At 43.3% G+C, this 6,953-nt stretch overlaps 1 pseudogene; it reads right to left on the minus strand.

The window, feature by feature from the left end:
- Window positions 1–5,566: 5,566 nt before the first annotated feature.
- LOC115064172 lies at window positions 5,567–5,661 on the minus strand (annotated as a pseudogene).
- Window positions 5,662–6,953: the final 1,292 nt, after the last annotated feature.

The following is a 6,953-nucleotide window of genomic DNA, read 5'->3' on the forward strand; positions in this document are numbered from 1 at the left end:
GTTTGTCACCCCTCATTCGCCGAATCCTCGCTCACCTGCAACCAGAGACCCGTTCCCCGCAGATCAGGGACCCCAGGAGAGTCCGTCTGCGGCACCCAGGCCCTGAATAAACTCTCTTCTATACTATAGAATAGTGTGGCTGGTCCCTCAGGGGAAGGGATACCTCAGCATGGCACTCTCTTCCCCGATTCCCCCCACACCTGACTACAACTCCACAAAACATCTCTCCTCCTCTCTTTATCTTTTTATAAACACATCACCCTTTGTATGAACAATAGCTGCTACATGCCTTTGAAATAACTGCTAGATCAAAACTCTTTGTTTCACAAGGCTTCCTTTTCTCCTTTGGACTACCAGCGGCATGTGAGAGACATGCTGGGATAATTCATTTTCTGCATTGAATTTGTCATATTAATGTTACAGTGTAAGAGGACTTCTGGCTTTTTGAAAGAAATAATTCATAGGTTTTCTTTTAAAAAAAATTTTTTTTGTAGAGAACTTCATAGAATGTATTTGATCATAGTTGTCCAGCCCTGTAACTCTCCCTTAATCCACCCTACCCCTTTTTTTGAGAAGGAATTTCTCTGTATAACACTGGCATATAAATCTATAATTATCTCAAGGCTAAAAGATACACAACCCCAAATTATATTTTTTGTGCAAACAATGAAATTTAGTGCTTATTAATTTTGAAAAAAGATATTTCTACTTTTTAATGAGTATGCCTGTCTACACATTTCTAAGATGTTCATTAGGAAAGAAATATATAATCTAAATAAAAATATTCCCGTCTTTTACCTTGGATCACTCAGCCCTGAACAGGCCTTTCCCATCAAATCCCTCTCCTCAGGGCTTTGGAAACCAGCAGAAGTTTGTAAGAGCCAGAGGGGATGGAGAGAGCAAGGCCCTCTAAGTCCACATGAGCAAAGCTTGTCTGAGCTCACAGAGACTGAGGCAGGACGCTCAGGGCCTGCCCAGGTCTGCACCGGGTCCTTTCAGCATCTTTTGACCTCCATTTTAGTGATTTGGCGGGGGGGGGGGGGTGATTCCCAAGGGTACAAACAAGTGGGTCTCTGATTCTCGTGCCTTCTCTTGGGCTCTTTTCCTTCTGTTTGATATGTTAGTTTTTATCTTATTATTTTCTTATGGTGGAGAGGTGGAGAGGAACTGGGAGCGGGAGAGGAAACTGTAACCAGGATATATTAGGTGAGAAAAAGAATCTCAATAAAAGGGGGGAAAAAACCCGTCTTTTACTTTCTCACCAAGGGCTGTGGGCTTCATCTGAAATCACGTCATTTCAGTAAAAACTTGGCGGTGGCAGGGACTAATGCCTATTTTTTTTTCTTTTTCTTTTTCTTTTTCTTTTTTCTTATAAGGGCCACATTTAATTGGGGATGGCTTCCAGGTTCATCCAGGTTCAGAGGTTCAGTCCATTATCATCAAGGGGAGAACATGTCAGCATCCAGGCAGGCATGGTGCAGGAGGAGCTGAGAGTTCTACATCTTCATCTGAAGGCTGCTAGCAGAATATCCTCCCCTTTTCTTTGTGAATAGATTATCCTTCAAGAACATTGCCCAGAACAAGAACTTCAAGTTTGTAGAATTCACTTTCTTCTGCTTTTCAGAAACTGGAGCAGCATGGACCCTGCCACCATCTGGTATCTCTCCAGAGCTCCGCAGACCCTGAAGAGTGGCCCACAATCTTCTCATGTAGAAATTCTGTTGATACCCCAGTTAGACTTTGGCCAAGACAAAGGAGACAAATGGCCATTCAAAGCTAGGCTCTCTCTTGTGGTACCTCTCTGATTTTGCTCCCATGTCTTCCTCCTGATGTTTGGATAAAGAACGTTCAGCTTCATGGAAGTTGGGGTGAGGAAGCCAAGTTAGAGGTGGAAGCCAAGTTCTGGTATAAACCCAAACTCTGTCATTCCCTGGTGTGACCTCAGGCGGAGATATCCAACTCATCAACCTCCAGTTTGTTGATCTGTAATTTCACCAGTTGCTAACAGTAACAATTATTATTCGTGTGTTGATATGTAGGGTAACCTCCAATGTGATACCCTAGATGTCAACACACGAATAATAAACTGCTGGCGAGTTCTTTGACCATACTGAGAGTTAGGACTAAGGTTTAGAGGGCTTTGGGCCCTCTTGGTATGGTTTGTGTCTTTATAGCAAGCCTGGTTCCCTCAAATCCTAGACCACAAGCAAGAAGCAACATAAGCATGTCAGACAGCTCCACCAACTCAAGAGAAGAGGCTTCAGCTGAAACTTACCCTGCCACTCCTTTGGTCTTGGACTGCCATTGTTTAGCTCTGTAAGGAATACATTCCTATGATTTGAGCCATTCACTCCATGGTATCTTACATGGTGGCCTGCAAAGACCAAGATTCCTTTCTCATATCTGCATTCTCCTTGTCCCAATGTGGCAGTTTTCAAATCTTTGCAAATTAATGGTCTTTCCTTCCAATCTGATCTCCCATAATTCACTACCACCTCCAGAACAGCCTTGAGTTCCTGACCTTCCCGCTTCCCAGCTGCTTAGTTGTAAATTATGGACTTGCACCACCATCCACACAGCTTCCTTCAGCTCTCTGTTCTCTGTCTTCCCGCTGTGTAGACTGTCACCTGTGTTTGCTTGCAGACCCTTTTTATCCACTGGAAACCAAAAAGACGTGATTTTTCTACCCCCACCTTCCAGGAATGTTTGATGTTCACCTTCATAAAATACGAACCCTGCTCATCCTTCTATGTTCTGAATTTTAAAAAGAAAGAGTTGGATACTTTAAAACTTCAAATGGCTGGTGTAGCATTTGGTACTTCAAATGGCTGGTGTAGCAATGTCTGCTGTGAGCAATGTCTGATTTCTTGCATCCAAATTAGGCTCAGAATCACAGCATCTTCCTCTTGATGCCTTAGAAGCCACAGCTGATGGGCAGACAAGTTGGCAGGTTCCGAGGCACAGCATATGGGGCTTCCTGCCCCTGCAGAGAACTCTTTCCCTGAATGCCACTAAAGTTATTATTCTCTCAATTAAGCTTCAGACTTCAGGACCTCATATCTATTAGGGCAAAGTGTTCAGGACCTTCAGTTATTTCTAGAGACTCTACAAATGTTTAAGACCTGGAAAATTTGGATGGGAAATAAATTTTCTATACAGGTGGTTGGTCTGATGCTGCTTGTATTTAAATGCTAAATACTGGCTCCCAAGATCTGGTTGTCCCTGACGAGTAGATCTTCACGTACACCAGGTGATTCTATATATCTTGTTCCCCAATTTAACTGGTCAATAAAAGGCTAGAGCCTATGATTGGGCAGTGGAAGGAGAAAGGTGGGACTTGAGGATTGACTGAGGGTGTCTCAAGGGAGATGAAAAGAGAGGAAGAGAGGAGAGCAAGGGAGGATGAAGATGGCACAAGAAGTGACAGATCGTGAGCACATGGTCAGAAAAAGAGTAAGTAACGAGGGACTTTATGTCTAGGAAATAAGTTAGAATTGCTCCAGACCTTCTCAATTCAGGCTTATGGTTTGTAAGTAAAATACCTGAATTGTGTGTCTTTTCTATGAGCTAGCAAGAATTTATTATTCCTATTACACTTCAAATCAAATTGTAGGGACTGAGGAGATAGTTGAGTTGGTGAAGTGCTGACCATGCAAGCACAAGAACCTGAGTTCAGTCCCCAGGAACTAAAGGCAGGAACCTGGAGTCAGGACCACAGAAGAACACTAACTCCTTGCTTTTTGTCTGGTTCATTCACTCTCAGACTCACAATCAACTAGTTTTCTTATATAGGCCCAGGATAACCTGCCTAGGGATGGTGCTACCTATAGTAGACTAGACCCATCTATATCAATGGAAAATCAAGAAAACAGCCTTCTAGTCATGTCCACAGTCAATCTGATAGAGGTAATGCCTCAAGGCTTTCTGCTCAGTTGAGTATAATCTGTGTCAAGGTGATAATTAAACATAGCTAGGACAAACACTATCCGTGGACCAAATTTTCAAACAGTTGAGCCTGTGGTGAGCATTTCATATTCAGAGGTGTCTTCGCTTAGGTTTCATTGTTGTGTGGAGACACTATGACCATTTTCAACCCTTATGAAGGAAGTTAATTGGGGCTGGCTTACAGTTTCAGAAGCTTAGTCCATTACCATCTTGGCAGTGTGCAGGCAGACATGGTGCTAGAGAAGGAGCTGAAATTTCTACATCTTGCTCCACAGGCAACACAAGGAGACTGTCTATCACACAGGGCATAGCTTGAGTGTATATGACGTCAAAGCCGGCCTCCACAGTGACACTTCCTCCAACAAGGCCACACCTCCTCATAGTGCCACTCCCCGTGGGCCAAGCATTCAAATACATGAATCTATGTTTGCCATTCCCACTCAAACCACCACAAAAGGCAATTATAAATTACATGTAGACCGCAGGAGACAAATTGAAAGGTGTACCTGGTAAAGAATACACACAGTGTTCAGGAGGACAAACTAGCAGCAACTTGAGGCCATTACCAAGCATCACTTGCTCCTCTTTTTTTCTAATTATTATTAGATATTTACTTTATTTACATTTCAAATGTACCCTTTCCTAGTTTCACCTCCCCCTCTGAAACCCCCTATCCCCTCTACCTGCTCACCAATCCACGACTCCTCCTTCTTGGCCTTAGCATTTCCTTACACTGGGGCATAGAACCTTCATAGGACCAAGGGCCTCTCCTCCCATTGATGCCTGACAAGGCCATCCTCTGCTGCATATGCAGCCAGAGCCATGAGTCCCACCATGTGTGTTCTTTGGTTGGTGATTTAGTCTCTGAGAGATCTGGGGGTACTGGTTAGTTCATATTGTTGTTCCTCCTATGGGGCTGCTAACTCCTTCAGCTCCTTGGGTCCTTTCTCTAGCTCCTTCATTGAGGATCCTATGCTCAGTCCAATGGTTGTCTATGAGCATCCACCTCTGTATTTGTCAGGTACTGGTAGAGCCTCTCAGGAGACAGCTATATCAGGCTCCTGTCAGCAAGCCCTTGTTGGCATCCACAATAGTGTCTGGGTTTGGTGGTTGTTTATGTGATGGATCCCCAGGTGGGGCAGTCTCTGGATGGTCATTCCTTCAGTCTCTGCTTCACACTTTGTCTCTGTACCTCCTTCCATGGATATTTTGTTCCCCCTTCTAAGAAGGATCGAAGTATCCACACTTTGGTCTTCCTTCTTCTTGAGTTTCATGTGGTTTATGAATTGTTTCTTAGATATTCCGAGCTTCTGGGCTAATATCCACTTAACAGTGAGTTCTTTTGTGATTGAGTTACCTCACTCAGGATGTTATTTTCTAGTTCCATCCATTTGCCTAAAAATTTCATAAATTCATTGTTTTTAATAGCTGAGTAGTACTCCATTGTGTAAATGTACCACATTTTCTATATCCATTCCTCTGTTGAGGGACATCTGGGTTCTTTCCAGCTCCTGGCTATTATAAATAAGGCTCCAATGAACATAGTGGAGCATGTGTCCTTATTACATGTTGGAGCATCTTCTGGATGTATGCCAGGAGTGATATTAATAGGTCCTCAGGTAGTATTATGTTCAATTTTCTGAACTCTCTCCTATTTGCCACCTACTGATATACATGTAACACAGCAGCCAAACCTTCAGTGCCTCTTGAGGCAGGACCCCTCTTATATTGTTACATTTTATTTACTCATTCTCACTGTATGTGAATATGTACACATGTGGAGGTCAGAGGTCAACTTGAAGGACTTATTGCTCTATCAAGTGTGGCAGAGACCAAAGTAAGGTCATCAGGCCCAGTGGCAGGTTCCTTCACCCACTGCCAGCCCGAAATGTCTTTTGGAACAATTTGAACCATGAACCTCTTTTGTTTTATAATCAAACATTTCAAGTAATTAAAACATGGGCTTATATTTTTTTCTTACTAGAAAAATGGGTATTTAAACTCTGTTGCTTAAATAGAAAGCAGGCTCTTGGGAGTAAGCCAATATCGAGTTATTCTTGTTCTAGCCTTGCTGTTTCCCACCCGCTGCCTGGTACAGCCTCATCTACCTGCCAAGCACTAAGCTTTGATTATGGAGGTTTTTATAACCACATGGTTCAGCATTGTCCCTGCAGCCAGGTGACTCTTTTACAGGACACTTTGCTATGCTAGACATTGAGTACCACACATTACTTGTGAAACTGGAGTTCTTTCCAGTTTTTAGTCTCATTGATAAAAGGGTTTAATAAATGCTACCACAGCCGTTTTCAACTTGTGGGTCTTGACCCCCCTGGGATCAAACAAGCCTTTCATAGGGGTCACATATTAGATATCCTGCATATCAGTTACATTATGATTCATTCAAAGTCACAGTTACAAAATAGCAGCAAGATTAATTTTGTGGTTAGGAGTCACAACATGGGGAAGTATATTAAAGGGTCATAGCATTAGGAAGGTAGGGAAGCGCTTCCTAGCAGCTTCCTGGAATAGATGGAGACGAGGCAGAGAAAGCAACGTTCTGTGAGTTAGGGTCCAAGAAGAAAAGGAAAGTTCAGCAGTGGAGGCCACCATCTCCATGATTGAAGGAGTAGGGGACTGGGAGAATGTTAGAAAAGTCTCAAAGCACCCGGGAGGGCATGCACGTTGGGCCAGTATCTGAAAAAGAGAGAGAAAAGAAGGACAAGCCACACCTTTTTGTGGGAAAGCAGGTGAGCTGCAGGTCTTTATGGCATTGCCTGGTAGAAGCTCTTTGTCACTTGGGAGCAGGATTTCAGGGAAGGAAAGGGATACTATTTCAATAAAAAAATTGTCATTCCTCCCATGTCGTTAGCAGGCCCAAATAGACGAACTGTTAAAGGAGTAAACAGTAGTCTGTGAAGCCTCATGTCTGAGGCAGATCCGATTGCCCTGTCTCCTTCCTCCCAGGAGAAGACAAAGGAAGAGTCAAGTCATTCTTTTGAGAAGGAGAA

The sequence above is a fragment of the Mus pahari genome, chromosome 5, assembly GCF_900095145.1.
Source record: "Mus pahari chromosome 5, PAHARI_EIJ_v1.1, whole genome shotgun sequence".
In the NCBI taxonomy this organism is placed as follows: domain Eukaryota; kingdom Metazoa; phylum Chordata; class Mammalia; order Rodentia; family Muridae; genus Mus; species Mus pahari.